We start from the raw sequence: 10472 nt of genomic DNA, 5'->3' as shown, positions 1-10472 counted from the left end.
ACAGTGGTTCTCTTTCTAAGGAGCTAGACAGTGGTTCTCTTTCGAAGGAGCTAGACAGCGCTTCTCTTTCTAAGGAGCGAGACAGCGGTTCTCTTTCTAAGGAGCTAGACAGCAGTTCTCTTTCTAAGGAGCTAGACAGTGGTTCTAAGGAGCTAGACAGCGGTTCTAAGGAGCTAGACAGTGGTTCTCTTTCTAAGGAGCTAGACAGTGGTTCTAAGGAGCTAGACAGCGGTTCTAAGGACGCTAGACAGTGGTTCTCTTTCTAAGGAGCTAGACAGTGGTTCTAAGGAGCTAGACAGCGGTTCTAAGGAGCTAGACAGTGGTTCTCTTTCTAAGGAGCTAGACAGTGGTTCTCTTTCGAAGGAGCTAGACAGCGGTTCTCTTTCTAAGGAGCTAGACAGCGGTTCTCTTTCTAAGGAGCTAGACAGTGGTTCTAAGGAGCTAGACAGCGGTTCTAAGGAGCTGGACAGTGGTTCTCTTTCTAAGGAGCTAGACAGTGGTTCTCTTTCTAAGGAGCTAGACAGCGGTTCTCTTTCTAAGGAGCTAGACAGCGGTTCTCTTTCTAAGGAGCTTGACAGCGGTTCTCTTTCTAAGGAGCTAGACAGTGGTTCTAAGGAGCTAGACAGTGGTTCTCTTTCTAAGGAGCTAGACAGCAGTTCTCTTTCCAAGGAGCTAGACAGTGGTTCTAAGGAGCTAGACAGTGGTTCTAAGGAGCTAGACAGTGGTTCTAAGGAGCTAGACAGTGGTGCTCTTTCTAAGCAGTTAGACAGTGAAACTTTTGATGAATTAACTTGGTCTGCAATAACCCAGGAACGTTTATTTCCCATTCACTGTCTTCTACCTGCCTGACTGTCTTTGTCTGTATTCCAAATGGCCCAGAGCTCTGGTGTACTATCAAGGGAGTAGGGTGCCATTTGGAATGCATCCTCTGTCTGACTGTCAAGGGGAGCTGGTAAAGGAGGTTGAGGCCAGGTGGTGAAGAGGAAGTGGAGGCCAGGTGGTGAACAGGAAGTGGAGGCCTGGTGGTGAACAGGAAGTGGAGGCCTGGTAGTGAATAGGAGGAGGAGGCCAGCTGGTGAACAGGAGGTGGAGGCCTGGTAGTGAACAGGAAGTGGAGGCCTGGTGGTGAACAGGAAGTGGAGGCCTGGTGGTGAAGAGGAAGTGGAGGCTTGGTGGTGAACAGGAAGTGGAGGCCTGGTGGTGAACAGGAGGTGGAGGCCTGGTAGTGAACAGGAAGTGGAGGCCTGGTGGTGAACAGGAGGTGGAGGCCTGGTAGTGAACAGGAGGAAGAGGCCAGCAGGTGAACAGGAAGTGGAGGCTGGTTGGTGAACAGGAAGTGGAGGCCCGTTAGTGAACAGGAAGTGGAGGCCTGGTAGTGAACAGGAGGTGGAGGCCTGGTGGTGAACAGGAAGTGGAGGCCTAGTGGGGAAAAGGAGCCTGATGTGTTAAATGAGCTTTGCACTAATGAGAGTCACGCTTGTGCTCTTCTAGGAATAGGTTGGGTGAGAGAGACTTGTCTGTGTAACAGGGTTTATAATTCACATCAGACCTGAGGAACTGAGGACCTGAGGGCCTGAGGAACTGAGGAACTGAAGACCTGAGGAACTGAATACATGAGGGCCTGAGGAACTGAGGGCCTGAGGACCTGAGGAACTGAGGACCTGAGGAACTGAATACCTGAGGGCCTGAGGAACTGAAGACCTGAGGAACTGAATACCTGAGGGCCTGAGGAACTGAATACCTGAGGGCCTGAGGAACTGAATACCTGAGGAACTGAAGACCTGAGGGCCTGAGGAACTGAAGACCTGAGGAACTGAATACCTGAGGGCCTGAGGAACTGAAGACCTGAGGAACTGAATACCTGAGGGCCTGGGGAAATGAATACCTGAGGGCCTGAGGAAATGAATACCTGAGGGCCTGAGGAACTGAATACCTGAGGGCCTGGGAACTGAATACCTGAGGGCCTGAGGAACTGAATACCTGAGGGCCTGATGAACTGAATAACTGAGGAACTGAGTACCTGAGGACTCGAGGACTCGGTTGTAACATACATACATACATACATGCACAGAGGCACGTGCACGCACGCTCTGTCTGACGCACACACACACACACACACACACACACACACACACACACACACACACACACACACACACACACACACACACACACACACACACACACACACACACACACACACACACACACACAGCCAATATCTAAGAAAAACAAATCCTTTGAAATGTTTATAGAGTCTGTGTGGCGATAATAAAAAACAAAACAGCCAAACTTGATAAGACCGGTCTTCATTAATTAACATTGAGTGACGCTGTAAGCTAACACAATCATACTCGTGTGTACATTTTCTAAGTGAGTGAGAGGGAGAAAAAAAGAGAGAAGGAGGAAAAAGGAGAGGGAGAACAAGAGAGAAAGAAACGAGAGAGAGAGAGAGACAGAGACAGAGACAGAGACAGAGACAGAGAGAGAGAGAGAGAGAGAGAGAGAGGGAGAGGGAGAGAGAGGGAGAGAGAGAGAGAGAGAGAGAGAGAACAAGAGAGAGAGAGAACAAGAGAGAGAGAAAGAGAGAGAGAGAGAGAGAACAAGAGAGAGAGAACAAGAGAGAGAGAGAGAGAGACAGAGACAGAGACAGAGACAGAGAGAGAGAGAGAGAGAGAGAGAGAGAGAGAGAGAGAGAGAGAGAGAGGGAGAGGGAGAGAGAGGGAGAGAGAGAGAGAACAAGAGAGAGAGAGAGAGAGAGAGAGAGAGAGAGAGAGAGAGAGAGAGAGAGAGAGAGAGAGAGAGAGAGAGAGAGAGAGAGAGAGAGAGCGACAGACTGGGTGAAGAGGGCCAAACTAGCACAGATGGTGTGTGCCGGTTGCCAGGGTAACATCGAAAGACAGAACTCTGCTCACATCATATGTGGTCCGTTTAGTTTAGCCGCCCCGTCATAACCACCACTACACTCACTGTAAAAACGTCATCTCTATACACAACACTGTGTAAATCATACCTCATATCTTTCTACATATTCCAGCCTAACTGTCACATCCTGTGGTAATGTGATAAGTGGAAGGGGGTTGGTTTAAGGCCACGACAGCATAGTGTTGACTGCAGACCAGAAACCTTCTTTTTAATCATTTACTTCGATTGAAAATTAAGTTTCTGTGTTGATATTTGAAAAAAAAGGCATTGTGAATAAAGATCAGACTGCTACAGTATACAGGCCCTAGTCAGAGGGTATTATAGAAACTGGCCAAATGTCCAAATCACCTCAGACTCAGTGGAGGCTGCTGATTGGAGGACGGCTCATAATAATGGCTGGAACGGAGCGAATGGAACGGCAATCAAACACATAGAAACCATGGAAACCATGCGATTGATGTATTTGATCCCATTCCACGGATTCCGTTCCAGTCATTACCACTAGCACCGTCCTCCCCAAATTAAGGTGTCACCAACCTCCTGTGGTTAAACTGATTGAGCTACAGTATTCTAGACATCCAATTCCCCTCAGTTAGACTGATTGAGCTATTCAAGACATTCAATACTAGAGAGGAACACAAGTTGAAATGTTGTAAGCTGGTTGTAATGCTGTCAGACAACTTTGCCTGCTGGGAATTCTACAGAACCAAAGGGCAAGGAAGACCAAACACATCCACATCTAGTTGGCCCATCTGATTAAAATCTAGAGAGGAAAAGCATAACGGATACAACTACGTCTAGTAACCTCCTATGATCTGCTATGACCTCTTATGATCTGCTATGATCTCCTATGGTCTGCTATGACCTCTTATGATCTGCTATGACCTCTTATGATCTGCTATAACCTCTTATGATCTGCTATGACCTCTTATGATCTGCTATGACCTCTTATGATCTGCTATGACCTCCTATGGTCTGCTATGACCTCTTATGATATGCTATGATCTGCTATGACCTCTTATGATCTGCTATGACCTCTTATGATCTGCTATAACCTCTTATGATCTGCTATGATCTGCTATGGTCTGCTATGACCTCTTATGATCTGCTATGATCTCCTATGGTCTGCTATGACCTCTTATGATCTGCTATGACCTCTTATGATCTGCTATGATCTCCTATGGTCTGCTATGACCTCTTATGATATGCTATGATCTGCTATGACCTCTTATGATCAGCTATGATCTCCTATTGTCTGCTATGACCTCTTATGATATGTTATGATCTTCTTTGATCTGCTATGACCCATGATCTGCTATGATCTCTTATGATCTGCTATGATCTCATATGATCTGCTATGACCTTTTATAATATTCTATGATCTGCTATGACCTTTTATAATATTATATGATCTGCTATGACCTCTTATGATCTGCTATGATCTCTTATGATCTGCTATGATCTCATATGATCTGCTATGACCTTTTATAATATGCTATGATCTGCTATGACCTCTTATGATCTCCAATGATCTCCTATAATGTTATGATTTGCTATGATCTCCTATTATATGCCATGACCTCCATTCAAACTCCATTCAACTCCATTCAAAATCTGCATTCAAACTCCATTTAACTCCATTCAAAATCTCCATTCAAACTCCATTCAAATTGAATTCAAAATCTCCATTCAAACACCATTCAAACTTAAATCATCATAAATCATCAAACCATCAAACCATTCAAAATTTAAAATCTCCTTTCAAAATTGTTTCAAATATCCATTCAAACTCCATTCGAAATGCATTCAAACTCTATTCAAAATTTATTTTTTATTTTTTATTTCACCTTTATTTAACCAGGTAGGCTAGTTGAGAACAAGTTCTCATTTGCAACTGCGACCTGGCCAAGATAAAGCATAGCAGTGTGAACAGACAACACAGAGTTACACATAGAGTAAACAATTAGCAAGTCAATAACACAGTAGAAAAAAATGGGCAGTCTATATACAATGTGTGCAAAAGGCATGAGGAGGTAGGCGAATAATACAATTTTGCAGATTAACACTGGAGTGATAAATGATCAGATGGGCATGTACAGGTAGAGATATTGGTGTGCAAAAGAGCAGAAAAGTAAATAAATAAAAACAGTATAAAAACAGTATGGGAATGAGGTAGGTGAAAAAGGGTGAGCTATTTACCTATAGACTATGTACAGCTGCAGCGATCGGTTAGCTGCTCGGATAGCTGATGTTTGAAGTTGGAGAGGGAGATAAAAGTCTCCAACTTCAGCGATTTTTGCAATTCGTTCCAGTCACAGGCAGCAGAGTACTGGAACGAAAGGCGGCCAAATGAGGTGTTGGCTTTAGGGATGATCAGTGAGATACACCTGCTGGAGCGCGTGCTACGGATGGGTGTTGCCATCGTGACCAGTGAACTGAGATAAGGCGGAGCTTTACCTAGCATGGACTTGTAGATGACCTGGAGCCAGTGGGTCTGGCGACGAATATGTAGTGAGGGCCAGCCGACTAGAGCATACAAGTCGCAGTGGTGGGTGGTATAAGGTGCTTTAGTGACAAAACGGATGGCACTGTGATAGACTGCATCCAGTTTGCTGAGTAGAGTGTTGGAAGCCATTTTGTAGATGACATCGCCGAAGTCGAGGATCGGTAGGATAGTCAGTTTTACTAGGGTAAGCTTGGCAGCGTGAGTGAAGGAGGCTTTGTTGCGGAATAGAAAGCCGACTCTGGATTTGATTTTTGATTGGAGATGTTTGATGTGAGTCTGGAAGGAGAGTTTGCAGTCTAGCCAGACACCTAGGTACTTATAGATGTCCACATATTCAAGGTTGGAACCATCCAGGGTGGTGATGCTAGTCGGGCATGTGGGTGCAGGCAGCGATCGGTTGAAAAGCATGCATTTGGTTTTACTCGCGTTTAAGAGCAGTTGGAGGCCACGGAAGGAGTGCTGTATGGCATTGAAGCTCGTTTGGAGGTTTGATAGCACAGTGTCCAATGACGGGCCGAAAGTATATAGAATGGTGTCGTCTGCGTAGAGGTGGATCAGGGAATCGCCCGCAGCAAGAGCAACATCATTGATATATACAGAGAAAAGAGTCGGCCCCCACCTTCCGGAGACACCTGAAACCCCACCTCTTCAAGGAATACCTAGGATAGGGTAAGTAATCCTTCTCACCCCCCCCCCCTAAAAAGATTTAGATGCACTATTGTAAGTGGCTGTTCCACTGGATGTCATAAGGTGTATGCACCAATTTGTAAGTCGCTCTGGATAAGAGCGTCTGCTAAATGACTTAAATGTAAATGTAAATGTAATTGAACCCTGTGGCACCCCCATAGAGACTGCCAGAGGACCGGACAGCATGCCCTCTGATTTGACACACTGAACTCTGTCTGCAAAGTAATTGGTGAACCAGGCAAGGCAGTCATCCGAAAAACCGAGGCTGTTGAGTCTGCCGATAAGAATTTGGTGATTGACAGAGTCGAAAGCCTTGGCGAGGTCGATGAAGACGGCTGCACAGTACTGTCTTTTATCGATGGCGGTTATGATATCATTTAGTACCTTGAGTGTGGCTGAGGTGCACCCGTGACCGGCTCGGAAACCAGATTGCACAGCGGAGAAGGTACGGTGGGATTCGAGATGGTCAGTGACCTGTTTGTTGACTTGGCTTTCGAAGACCTTAGATAGGCAGGGCAGGATGGATATAGGTCTATAGCAGTTTGGGTCCAGGGTGTCTCCCCCTTTGAAGAGGGGGATGACTGCGGCAGCTTTCAATCCTTGGGGATCTCAGACGATATGAAAGAGAGGTTGAACAGGCTGGTAATAGGGGTTGCGACAATGGCGGCAGATAGTTTCAGAAATAGCGGGTCAAGATTGTCAAGCCCAGCTGATTTGTACGGGTCCAGGTTTTGCAGCTCTTTCAGAACATCTGCTATCTGGATTTGGGTAAAGGAGAACCTGGAGAGGCTTGGGTGAGGAACTACGGGGGGCGGAGCTGTTGGCCGAGGTTGGAAGTAGCCAGGCGGAAGGCATGGCCAGCCGTTGAGAAGTGCTTATTGAAGTTTTCGATAATCATGGATTTATCGGTGGAGACCGTGTTTCCTAGCCTCAGTGCAGTGGGCAGCTGGGAGGAGGTGCTCTTGTTCTCCATGGACTTCACAGTGTCCCAGAACTTTTTGGAGTTGGAGCTACAGGATGCAAACTTCTGCCTGAAGAAGCTGGCCTTAGCTTTCCTGACTGACTGCGTGTATTGGTTCCTTACTTCCCTGAACAGTTGCATATCACGGGGCTATTCGATGCTATTGCAGTCCGCCACAGGATGTTTTTGTGCTGGTCGAGGGCAGTCAGGTCTGGAGTGAACCAAGGGCTGTATCTGTTCTTGGTTCTGGATTTTTGAACGGAGCATGCTTATCTAAAATGGTGAGGAAGTTACTTTTAAAGAATGACCAGGCATCCTCAACTGACGGGATGAGGTCAATGTCCTTCCAGGATACACGGGCCAGGTCGATTAGAAAGGCCTGCTCACAGAAGTGTTTTAGGGAGCGTTTGACAGTGATGAGGGGTGGTCGTTTGACTGCGGCTCCGTGGCGGATACAGGCGATGAGGCAGTGATCGCTGAGATCCTGGTTGAAGACAGCGGAGGTATATTTGGAGGGCCAGTTGGTCAGGATGACGTCTATGAGGGTGCCCTTGTTTACAGAGTTAGGGTTGTACCTGGTGGGTTCCTTGATGATTTGAGTGAGATTGAGGGCATCTAGCTTAGATTGTAGGACTGCCGGGGTGTTAAGCATATCCCAGTTTAGGTCACCTAACAGAACAAACTCTGAAGCTAGATGGGGGCGATCAATTCACAAATGGTGTCCAGGGCACAGCTGGGAGCTGACGGGGGTCGGTAGCAGGCGGCAACAGTGAGAGACTTGTTTCTGGAGAGAGTAATTTTCAAAATTAGTAGTTCAAACTGTTTGGGTATGGACCTGGAAAGTATGACATTACTTTGCAGGCTATCTCTGCAGTAGACTGCGACTCCGCCCCCTTTGGCAGTTCTATCTTGACGGAAGATGTTATAGTTGGGTATGGAAATCTCTGAATTTTTGGTGGCCTTCCTGAGCCAGGATTCAGACACGGCAAGGACATCAGGGTTAGCAGAGTGTGCTAAAGCAGTGAGTAAAACAAACTTAGGGAGGAGGCTTCTGATGTTGACATGCATAAAACCAAGACTTTTTCGATCACAGAAGTCAACAAATGAGGGTACCTGGGGACATGCAGGGCCTGGGTTTACCTCCACATCACCCGCGGAACAGAGAAGGAGTAGTATGAGGGTGCGGCTAAAGGCTATCAAAACTGGTCGCCTAGAGCGTTGGGGGCAGAGGATAAGAGGAGCAGGTTTCTGGGCATGGTAGAATATATTCAGGGCATAATGCGCAGACAGGGGTATGGTGGGGTGCGGGTACAGCGGAGGTAAGCCCAGGCACTGGGTGATGATGAGAGAGGTTGTATCTCTGGACATGCTGGTTGTAATGGGTGAGGTCACCGCATGTGTGGGGGGTGGGACAAAGGAGGTAACAGGGGTATGCAGAGTGGATCTAGGGCCTCCATTGTGAACTAAAACAATGATAACTAACCTGAACAACAGTATACAAGGCATATTGACATTTGGGAGAGACATACAGCGAGGCATACAGTAATCACACGTGTTGAAAAAGAATACCTAGGATAGGATAAAGTAATCCTTCTCACCCCCCTTAAAAGATTTAGATGCACTATTGTAAAGTGGCTGTTCCACTGGATGTCATAAGGTGAATGCACCAATTTGTAAGTCGCTCTGGATAAGAGCGTCTGCTAAATGACTTAAATGTAAATGTAAATGTAAATTGAATTGGGAAAGCTAGCTAAAAACAGTAGGCAAGGCTAATCAGCTAGCACAACAAACAGCAGGTAAAATGGCGTTGACTAGGCAACTGGGCCGACAGATAAACAAACAAGCAGAATGGGGTACCGTGATTAATGGACAGTCCAGCGTGCGTCAGCTATGTAGCCAAGAGATCAGTGTCCAGGGGGTAGCGGTGGATGGGCAGGGAAGCTGGGCTGGCGAGTGTTATCCAGGTTTTTTTTTTAAAACTAACAATGACTAAATAGCTTGTAGCTAGTTAGCTGGTTAGCGTCTGGAGGTTCTTGAGTGTGTCATAAAAATAAAATAAAAATTAAAAGTGATAGCGATTCCGTATCACAGTGGGTGAGGCAGGTTTCCGGAAGGTATAAACAAAATCAAAATCAAAGAGAGATAGAAAGTAAATGGGTTCAGAGTGTTTGGGATGAGGTGAGTCAGATGGTTAGCAGGCCTGTGCTAACAAGCTAACAGTTCGTAGGCCCGGGCTAGACAAGCTAGCCGTTAGCAGGCCGAATTAGCAAGCAGGAAGATAGCGAGGGCTAGAGAGCTAACCTTTGGGGGACGTCGCGATGGGGTGAGTCTGTTTATTCCTCTTCTTGCGGTGACATCGCCAGACCGGTCGTGGGCCCGGGTAATTGTAGCCCAGGAGTATGCTACAGGAGCTCTAGTACGCTGGGTGAGCTGGAGACACAGCGTTTCAGAAAGCTTGCGGGCCTTGGCCAGCAGATGGATCTTTGGCGATGTCGCAATGAAAAAGCCTGTTGAAACCACCTCGGACGATTATGTCGGCGGACCAGTCGTGATGGATCGGCGGCGCTCCGTGTCGGCAGTAAAGGGTCCAGGCCAATTGGCAAAAGAGGTATTGTTGGGCCTCTTCGGCTAGTCGGGAGGTGGGCTTAGCTCAAGGCTAACTGTAGCTTGTTTTGGGACAGAGACGTTAGCCAGGAGTAGCCACTCGGAATTGCAGCTAGCTAGTTGCGATGATCCGGTGTAAAGGTTCAGAGCTTGCGGTAGGAATCCGGAGATGTGGTAGAGAAAGAGCAGTCTGATATGCTCTGGGTTGATGTCGCGCTGGTGTTCTAGTTAGCTTAGAAGACCGCTAGCAATGGCTAACTGAGTACGAGCTAGTAGCTAGTTAGCTGGCTAGCTTCTGATGGTGGTTCCGGTTCTAAAGTAAAGTATAGAAAAAGCGGATCCGTACCACATTGGGTGATGCGGGTTGCAGGAGAGTATATTCAGCTCTAGTTTGAAAGTGAGATTAAAATATGTACGAAATATATACAGAAAAAAAAACGAAGAAAACTATATTTACACTAGACAGGACGGGACAAGACAAAACACACGTCCGACTGCTACGCCATCTTGGAATGGCGTCAAACTCCATTCAACTCCATTCAAAATCTCCATTCAAACTCCATTCAACTCCATTCAAAATCTCCATTCAAACTCCATTCAACTCCATTCAACTCCATTCAAAATCTCCATTCAAACTCCATTCAAATTTAATTAAAAATCTCCATTCAAAATCTCCATTCAAACTCCATTCAAACACCATTCAAACTTAATTTAAAATCTCCTTTCAAAATTAGTTCAAAATCCATTCAAACTCTATTCAAAATTTCCATTCAAGATCTCCATTCAAAC

The sequence above is a fragment of the Oncorhynchus keta genome, chromosome 7 (assembly GCF_023373465.1).
Source record: "Oncorhynchus keta strain PuntledgeMale-10-30-2019 chromosome 7, Oket_V2, whole genome shotgun sequence".
Taxonomy (NCBI): domain Eukaryota; kingdom Metazoa; phylum Chordata; class Actinopteri; order Salmoniformes; family Salmonidae; genus Oncorhynchus; species Oncorhynchus keta.
This window is presented reverse-complemented; position numbering follows the sequence as displayed.